The sequence below is a fragment of the Cyanistes caeruleus genome, chromosome 1 (genome assembly GCF_971803275.1).
Source record: "Cyanistes caeruleus chromosome 1, bCyaCae1.hap1.1, whole genome shotgun sequence".
NCBI lineage: Eukaryota > Metazoa > Chordata > Aves > Passeriformes > Paridae > Cyanistes > Cyanistes caeruleus.
In genome coordinates this window covers 14144439-14155064 of record NC_141701.1, presented here as the reverse complement: position 1 = coordinate 14155064, position 10626 = coordinate 14144439, and positions in this window count along the sequence as shown.

The following is a 10626-nucleotide window of genomic DNA, read 5'->3' as shown; positions in this document are numbered from 1 at the left end:
TTCCAATAACAACCATTTGGTTTTACCCAGGATGTTTGTGAGACTGAGGAGTCTATTCAGCTTTCCACATTACCTGAAAGCTCTCCCAGTGCTGTTCCCAAACAGGGAGGTGATCTTACCTGCACAAAGCACATCACTTCATGTTTTGTTCCTGGAAAACAGACCATGGATACAGGTAAGCAAGCCATGCTTGGCTTGCACCCCCTAAACCTGGGGAAGATGAGATTGTGGGGAAAAAGGAGGAGTATTTTGGCATCCACTCCTGTGAATTTCTTTTTAAATTCCTCCCATTTCTTGTGACCTGGTCTAGGCCAAGAATAAGAAAGAAATAAATGTGCTCCTTGGGAGCATTTCAGTAATACCTAGTGATAAGTTGTCTCTGGCAGAGATTATTTCAGCAGGATCCAAAGAGGATTTAAAATCCAGAGACAGGAAAGCAGCCCAGCACCCCATTTGAATTGGTGGTAGAATTAAATCAAGTGACACAGCAGCACATGAGAACTCTCAAAAAATATCTCCAAGATGGCATTTTAACAGAGGATTATATTGTGACTACTTCTTTTGAGAGTCTGCAGGGACATAAAGGAGCATAAATTACACAGACACTTGCCTGCATTGTGTCTCCAGATTCTACCAGTACACAAAGAATGAGAGAGCAGGGGAGGTACAACCAGTCCTCTCGGTCCTCTCAGCTCCTGCTTTGATGACAGAAGTTCTGTGACAGCAGGTATGGTCTAAATCCTATTTCCAGGGTTTTGGGCCATGAAGAAGGTCAGCACAACAGCTGAATAAGCTTGCTGTGTACCCATAGGAGCTTGAGGAAATGCCTCCTGTTTTGGGATCCTCAGGGGAAGAGAAGTTATGGGCCATCTCATAGCCTGCCTTAAGAGAGAACCTGGATTTGCAGTTTTCTGTCTTCATCTTTGCAGAATCTGCCTCCCATTTTTGTGTCTGGCCTCTGAACACACCAGGTAACATGTTTTGCAATTCCATCCTGTGTGCAGTGAAAAGTAGATGTAGGAGTGGCCGTGCATGGGGGATTTCTGCAAGTACAGCTGAAGTCATGTTCTCCCCACTGAGGTGACTTCAACACTGGGAGAACTCCTCTCAGCTGCAACTCATCTAACTGGAGGCATGAAAAACTGAGTCTGTAATTAAGAAAGCACTGAAAGCACAGGTCTCTAGATTGGATGCTTATCAGATATACGTCAGACTCCCTCTACCAGCAGAATCATGTTGTGACTCTATTAGTGGAACCTGATTTATGAAGATTAATAAGACAAACAAATTATGTCAACTTATGGCAAAACCCATGTATTTTTCTTTCAAATCAGATTCCAAAATGCTATTTTCTTTCTCATAGAGCTATTTTTAATGGTAGAGCCAATGTGTACCCTACCCAGCCCTGTAAGGAATGCCAGGACAGCGAAAAGCAATGCAATTATGTGGCCCATTAGAAGTTCAAGCAAAAAAATATATGGTGCTTACTGATATTTATTAGCAATTTCTAAACCAAACCTGGACAGAGCCAGGGGATTATGATGGTTTCTCTTATTTCTCAGCAGTTTGGGCAGAAATCGTTGTTTCCTATCCAATCTGTGTCTTCATATCTGACTCAATGTTAGCTGGAAGAGCCTGGTGTCATCTGCTAGTAAACCAAATGCCGTTAAAACTCTACAAATATCAGACACCATCTTATCAGTCTACATTCTCACTGTTTCTGCTGCCTTTCCTTAAATATGAAGCACTTAAGGTTGTGAGTAGCCACAGACCCATTGGTTACATCTATTCTGTTGTGCAAAAGAGGCCTTAAGGCCACATTAATTGCCCTCAGGAGTATTTCAGAGTTCTTTCTGAGATAATTGATTGTATTTAGTAAAGTGGAACAGTCCCTGGCTGTTTGCTCTGCTTTCAGCCTTTGGTGCAGTCTTCCTCTATGCTTTCCCCCTGCAGTGACATCACACAGCTGGCAGCAGACAGAAATAGAGTAAGTGGCAGAAAGACAGGAAGAGAATAAGAGGGGAAATTTTTCTTAGGAAAACTCACTGACACTCAGTGCTAAAATTTATAGATTGCTGAAGTCTCTGTTCAGGTATTTTGTGTCTCATTAATCCAGAGTAAACACAAGCAGTGTCAATAGATATACATGTAAATATGTGTATCTATACATATACACATGAAAGCATTTGTAGTTCTGGGAAGCACAGGCTCATTTCAAGATAGTTTAGCTCAGGTATAATGTTAACATAGGCATGAGAGGAACTATTCCAAAATAACCTTCATCTGACCTTTTGGACCTAGGTATGTTACCAGAAAGTCCATTTATAGCAGACATTGGGAAAGGGAGGAGCTCTAAGCTCTGTAACGTCTGTTGTTCAAAACCCCAGAACACTCTTCAAAAGTAAAGAAACTAGACTGGCCACAGCACCTGTGCATTTATTATTTTATCTGAATAAAATTTATATGACTATTTTGCTAGTCAAAGTAGTAATTTTGCTAAATTCATTTGTTTCTGCTATCACACTCCTTTACAAAGTTAGACATTGCTTCTGCAAATGGGTCACTCTTGGGATCTCCATCCTCAGAAGGAAGAAAATGAAGTTCTGCACTGCACCAGCAACCATAAAGTAGAGCCAGTGCCTGGTTGTGCTGCTTGGTGAAGTTTAAAACACAAGGACTGCAGCTCTAGGCCAAACACAGACAAAAAATACCTGGGCAAAGACAGGAGCAAAGGGGGGCTCAGATCAGGCTGTGACTGACTACAACAACCTTGCAGCTGGTTCTCCACCAGTAGAATGAGGGCTCAGTAACTACAAAGCCACTGGTTTAGAAAGATTATTTAGTTACTGATTTCACACGGCTTTTTCAGTGACAAGGCTTGAAAGCTAAGACAATTATGGAGAAAACAAGATGCATTTTAAGCTGTGGTCAAATGTTTCTGTATTTCGGTGAGTAACATTTTCTTCCCTAATCCTGGAATTAATTGCTAAATAAATATACATTCTTAATGTCAGTCTCAGAAGTACTACAGTGAGATCTGCTTGCCTGGAGACTTAAAACTCTCTATTTGAAAAGCTGGACTTTACAGGCCAAAACTTGAAAATTTTGTGGGCTCTTATTAATCTATTGTGTATCACGCTGCAAATTTGAGCATGAACCTGTCTCTGAAAGACTGAGTGAATTCTTGTAATATTTCTCCATATTATAATAGTTTTCCATAGTCCTGCTTCTCCTTCTGCCAGAAATGTTGGCTGACAAACTGTGTATACAGAGAAATACAGTAGCTAGCTATAAACCTCCAGGTTTTTAACAATTTTAACACTTAAGCTTCTCTGTATCATTCAAATTTCAATATGAGTTTTATTTCAATTTCTTTCTCGCTTTGATTTTTGATCTCTGATCGTACTGAAGCAACTTTGAAAGATATCACATTGACATCTTTGACTCACTGGCATAATAGAAGAAAGAGAAATGAAAGCCTATTGTCTTGTGTAGGAAGAAGTAAAAATTCTGTCGGTTTTTTTTTTTTATATTGCAGAAAATAGCTAGAGGGGGATAGACACAATTCATCAGCACTTGATTTAAATTGCTGTATCTTCATTTTCTATGTGAACCAGTACATGCTTATTCCTGTAGTATGCAGACTGTGTGCTTATCACCAAAAGCTTCAGAAATATGTGGGTGTAGTCAACATCTGTGATTGCTTTCCTGAATGTTCTGGGCTGTCGCAATCTTCTCATAACAGAGGCAAAGGGAAACACCTTTCACTGTACATGTAAGGCAAGAAATGCACATTTATAATAAATTCAATTTGTGTCTGTCTCATATTTTCCATTTTTAAAAACCTAAATAAATATTTTAAACATACCAGGGCTTCCTTGAAGAAATAAAGTAGATAGCTTTACATCCAGTGCACAAATGGGAAGACTGAGGCAGAAATATAACTTATTACAAAATATACCTCTAATTCAGAAGACAGAAATCTGTATCACTTGATCCTGAATACTCAGCAGAGTGGTCAAAATGGACCAGTATACTTCAGGAATACCACAATGACTCTTCATAGAGATATATCTGCATTTTTCATACACAGAAAATAGAAAGGAACAAAAGTACATCAGGGCATCCTACCAACATGTATTCACATTTCTGAACAGTAAATATATTAGATGCTGCTTCTGAAGTCCATATCAGCTCTGGCTTATACAGTCAATACCCATTTCTGATTAAATCATCCCACAGTCCATTTTTATTTATTACTTGACATAGAAATATATTTTGCTCCATTTGTGAGCTACCTGTGGAACACTATTTCAGCTATTTTGGCCTAGAAGACACATTGACCACCAAAGAACAAAGCCTTAGAACAAGCTATGCCCAGCCTTGGGCTACTCCTTATATCTCACTTCTTAGAAATTTTTTGACATTGATACAGAAGCAAGGGGTGGATTATTTTGCCCTCTATACCCCTGTACAATACTGCTCAATATTATTTGAGATGTAGGCTTCTAAGAAAGAAGGAATTGGCTGTGTAGGACAGATGAGTCTCTTCTTCCCTTCGCTGTGTGCCCAAGCTCTGCTGTGGTTCGTGCATCTCTGGCTGGTACCTCTGACCAGGGCACCACTCTGAACTGAGGAGGCTGAATAATTTATGGGTCAGGAGAGTGCTGCCAGTTCCAGCTGCTCTACAGCTAATTTCAAAGAGAAGACATGCACAGATGCTCATCTACCAGCAGTAGAGGTATTTTAAGTATTTTAAGGGAAGTATTTGTGAGCTCACACATTCATAAAGGAGAGAAAGAAGGGTTACAATCTCTAACCCTGTCTCCTGTATGGTCCAAGGGAAGTTAACCCTGTTTCCCCACTATCTTCATTTGGCCAAGATCCACCATCCCCAGAGGACTCCCCAAACAGTGAGAGGTGTCCCTGGGCCTCCATCAATCTTTTTGCTCCACTCAGGAATGAGCCGGTGCTGGGACTTTGCTTGGGTCTTAGGGCAAACTAGAGATACTGTCCCTGCTGTAGCCTGAGTCTGTTCTCTGCCAAATTCAGGACACCACAATGGTTACACACCCAGGAGCCACACATGGCTAAAATGTTGCTGGCTAAACCCTGGCTAGCACTGGCTTTGCAAGAGGTGGGCCAGGTCTAGCCTTAAATTCTCATCACCTCTCTTATTGTCTCCTGGACTCCTTCACCTTCCTTTAACTCTTGTCCATTCCCCTAACTGGCTTCACTGCAGAGGTAGAAACTGGACTGGGACAAACAATTAATTGATCATTACTTCTTGCCACACAAGGATTTTTCCTTAGAAATTGAACTAAAATGCAGAGTGGGTAGAGAGGCTGGTCTCCTACTAAAATTCCTGGGTGAAGTTTGATAAGAATCAAATATGCTGAGACACATCAGATTTCACTCTGGAAAGAGAAAAAATACCCCAAAGACTTGGAAGTCTAGTGATACAAATATAGTCAGAGTGGAATTTTGAAATTCTGTCACCTTCATTTCAAGCATTTAGATCTATTGTGATTGCAATTTGAAGGTAATCTTCATGGTTAACATCCTTAAATTAGTTTGGATATCAATTTAGACATACAGTTACACACACCTATTTTTAAGGACAAGGATATTGATCTTGGCAAGGCAATAGATTCCAGTAATATCTCTCTGTAGAATAAAGCCAAGGCAATTTGAACATGATTATTTTTTGTCTTCACAACATTTTGCCAAAACTATGATATTGTTGGACAAATAATTCTGATTTATATTCAATAAGAGTAGTAAAAAGATTTTATAGAGGAGACAGCCAGAGTGACATTTTCCTATAAATCACAATGATTTTTACTGCCACAAGATCCTGCGGCTCGACATCAAATAGAACAGAGCTGTAGACAGCATGGCTGAAGCTGCATTCCTTCTGAATGAGAACCATGTTTCCCTTTCTCAGTGAGTGACTCCACATTCCTATCAGTGTCTAGCAGATAATAACAATATCCAAACAAAAGCAGTTTTGAGAGCTGGTAGAGCAGTGATGGGAAAACATGTTCAAAGTGGTGTCACTCTATAGCATATCATTCTTCAAAAAAAAAAAAAAGGAAAAAAAAAAAAGGGAGATAAGCAAGGTGCATACCAGACAGTAAGTAAGTTCTTTCTGTCATATTTCTGTTTGTTCTCTTCTGGGATAAATTTTCCTGCTGATAGAATATGGAAAAATACAACTAGAACCAGAGCAGTATTTAACTACTGACCTGGAAAATACTACTCCTGATCTTTTATATAACCCACAAGGCACTTGAATCAGGTAAAGGGAACAGGGAAATGCCAATATTCATTTCTTAACCTAACAAAGGAAAATCCATCAAGGACTGTTGAAATGAAAATAACACTAACCTCTTTTATACTATTAGGCATGTATTTCCCATGGAATTTCTGTTCCACAGTTCTTTCATCTCACTTGAGAACCATACTCACCAAAGCCAGGTGCATGAAGCAGGGTCAAGGGTTCAGTGTTCTGATCTGACTCAGGATTAGATTTAGGCAAAGGTCCATCTCCTAGGCTCAGGATATGCTCTTGCTGTTCCTGTGCCTCACTGAGAGCTGAGATGAACATGCACCCAAAACAGAACCTGAAAAATATTTTACTGCAGACCATCACATACCCTTTATTTCCCAACTGTAGACATCATCTCAGCTCAGGTGGCAAGGGTTCCTGTTCTCAGATTCTCAGGACTCCAACCCACTTGTGAGGCCTTATGTTCAGCCTGGCCTTGGCTCTGTTCTGTGCCAGGATGAGGCCTGGGACACAAGTCCTTACCTCTACCTCTCTTGTAGGATGTGGAAACCAAAGTGCCCACACTCTTCCCCCACACCTGGAGTCCAGGACAGCCTCATCCCAGAGCTACAGGCAAGCACAGTTCTGTCACTGATCATTCCTTCTTGCTTCTTTCCTTCAAGCCACAGCTCTGGGGACAGCTGGGTTCATGGATCATTTGCTAAGTGGTATGGTTAAGTGAAAATGTAAATATAAAAGGTAAGTATAAGAAGGCACAGCATAAATAGATTCTCTAGTGAGAATACAAAAGTCACTTACATGGTTGGTGGTGTGTGGATCATGGTTATTCATAATTTAAATCCAGGGAATGGCAGTCCTGAATCTCCTTTTCACAACACACTTTTCATCTCAGCCTCTCTCCAGAGCAGTGGCAGATAAAAATGGGATTTGTGTGGGAGTGCAAGCTCAGGATCCTCTGAAAACCTTTGTGTGAATGGAAGAAAGTTCAGATTTAAATCTCTAGTCATAAACAATTTTGGGGTGGGGAGGAAATGCACTTATACCAGTATGCTAATAAAAATGTATCATCTGTAAACTGCCGGCATATGCAAAAGTTGTTCTTCCACAGCTCTTTAAAAGAAAGAGCCACTTCCTTTGCTCATGCCACAATTATCATCACTGAATTTTAGCAGGGATAAAAGGTTTTTTATGATTTGCACCTCAGTATGAAATGATACTCTCTTTTCTCTTTAAAAAAAAAAAAATCTTTTGCACTTCTATGACTATAAATGCATCCAAATCAGGAAAATCTTGCAGGTTAAGCTACTCTTTGTGGGGGCTAAGAAAAGAAGTCTCTTTACCATAGAGCTATGGACAGTGGGCTTGCAGCTACCTCAGTCAGCTGTGGGGCATGCACCGAGCTTTCCATGCAGCCATGATATTTCTAGTGTGCTTCAAAAATAAAGCAATTTACAAATTATTAATGACGGTGTCCATAGAGGAATGTGAAAATGTTCAGCCTCAGCTTGCCAGAGAGTGGTCACCTCTCATTCCTCAGACCAGCACCACACTGTTCTCAGTCAGCTTTCCTCCCTCATGGCTATTTGGGAAATAAGATCAGTAGAAAATAATGGTCCTCTGCAGCTTAAAAAAACAACAATGAAATCAGTGGACTACACTGTACTGTCTTTATATCCATTTACCAAAGTCAACCTCTCTTGAGGATCTTTGTAATCCAAAAGGCCAAATGAAGATGGCTAGAGATGGCCTGGAGGAGTCACTGCTGTGACAGAGCTGGTGTACCCAGCTCCTTCCCCCACAGGTGCAATTTTGGGTTCCTTCGAGTCCCATTGATTTCAGAGATTTCCTGGCTCCCTTTCCCACAAATGCACATTGCAATCTGCTTGCCCTTTCCTGATGAAAGGTTGGGATATTGAAGGCTTGTCCTCCTTTCCCATGGGCTGTGGAATGCAGCAACTTCAGCAGGTCAGGGTCAGGTTTGGCCTGGACAGCTGCAGAAACTCTGTGTGCTCTTCATTGCATAGGGCAGCCAATGCAATAAGCAGCTTTACACTTGTTTTGGGGATTTTTTCTGACTTTGAAACACTAAGAAGTAAAGAATGTGCTCTGAAGTAAGCACATTTTGGAGGCATTGCACCTAAGAAGTGAAAAAACTTGGATTGCTCTTACGTTGAAACTGTCAGGATTGTGTTACTTCTGATTTTTTCTTAACATCCTCAAGTGGTTCTGATTAAATAAATTTTGATCAAATTCATTTTTTTTTCCTTCTGCCGTCCACCACCAATAAAAGCAACAAAAGTCAGGCCAGCATTAGGATACTGAGCAGTGAGTTCTGGCAGCAGGATAAAGGTCCTATTAGCCCTCAGATCATCTGGAGGCAACGCAGTGTGGTTTGGCCATTGCTGTATTTGCCATTCTCAAGGTTAGTTGATGCAGAGCAAGACTTCTATTTGGATCAGCAAACAGAGGTGTAGGTTAAAGAAAAGAAAAATGAAAATGCGCATTTGCACTTCTGGTAGAGAGAAATCTGAACTGATTTGTCATACAAGTCTGAGGAATGGGAAACAGTGTGAGTCTAAGAGCTGGAAAAGAAACTTCATTATGGGAATAAGAGAAAATAATTAGACCAAGAACCAAGACCTGTGGTATTCCACCTGGGAGTGCCTTTTGAGTTTCAGATTGTCACCTCATGAACTGCTCTTCTACAGTGGGGAAGAGCAGTTCAGACAGAAATAAATTTATGAGTTTGAGATGTGTTGTATATTTTGGCAGCCCCAACACAAGAGATTGGTGCACTGGAGTGAGTGCAGTTGAGAAACAGAGAGGGTAAATGCAGGAGCTCGTCCTTGCAGAGGGGCTGAGGGAGCTGGGCTGGGTCAGTCTGGAGAAGGGAAGGCTCTGGGGGGAGATAACAGCAGCCCCCAGCCAGTGCCCATGAGGAGGCTGTCAGACGTAGGGAGCCAGGCTCTTCACTGCTGTGCTCTCTGTGATGAGAGACTCTGGGCAGAAGCTGAAGGAGGAGAGGTTCAGACCTCTGGAATTTTCCCCCTGAGGGCAGTCAGGCACTGCAGCAGATGACCCAGAGGCTGTGTGACTCCATCCTGGGCTTGCTCAAAGCCTTCAGCAATATGGTCTGACCCTCCTGCTTTGAGCAGGAGGTTGGCATAGAGACATCCTAAATTCCCTTCCAACATGAGTTTTTCTATGATCCAATGATTTATTCTATTTTTCCCAAACTGTACATATAAGAAAGCATATAATACTTTTGCCTAATCTTTTTAAACTCAATTTCATCTAATGTGTCCAGCAAATTCCTTCCTCTGACTGCTGAAGTTTGCTGATAAGCATTTCATTTCTTATGGTAATTGTTATGATTTAGCACTAGTTTCTAAAAAACCATTCAGAAGTCATTTTATGTCAAAGCAGGCAATCATACACAGTCATTTCAAATGGAAACCACAGGTCATGATGAACTGGACAATTCTCTGATTTTTGTGAATGAGAAATGAAGATTTAAATAGCTAGCATCAAGAATTTAGTCTCCACATTCAATTAATCAGCACTTCTGTTTTTCTGTTTTATTGAGTATAGCTTACTTGTCTGTCTTAAAGAGTCTAACTTTTTAAAGACTAGTGGACAATTTATGGCTAGAAATATGGGAAAGCATACCAATGCCAAGAAATGCTCTCAAAGTATTAAGCTGTTCTGAATAATATTTCATGTGAAGCTGCTGTTTTCATGTCCCTGAGACAGCAAACCAGAAATATTTGGAAGCTGTTTTGACATTCTTGAACATACCATTAAGCAACAATAAAAGAGGTTGTCATAGCTGCTGTGTCATAATGGAATAAGTTTGTCTCTCTTCAAACTGGTGGTGGCATTTTGCTAGTCAGAACATCAGGGGAAAATGTAAAAATCAGAGCAGGAAAAAAAAAAAAAGATTCACAGGACAGTATAAATCACTATTGTTTTATATTCATTGAAGACTTAGTCCTTTTTTCTTTCAATCTTATGATCCTTCTTTGAAATAAAAAGCAGGGATGTCAAGTCTAAACTAACCAAGATTAGTTACATAGATAAAAGAAAAATATCTGTAGTTATTATTTCTATGCTTTGTACAGCTTGTCAACAGTAAGTTAGTAAAGCAGATTTTGATTTCAGTACTTTGCAACTGAGTTTGCATCCTGTGCATTACATGATGTTTCCAGGCCCCACCAGCAGCACCTCACATGCATTGGCCTTAAATTGCGTGTACCTTGTGTCCCACTGCCTTTACAGACTAGGCATACCTAGATATTAAATACCAGAACTAAAATATAAACATATACTGGGGA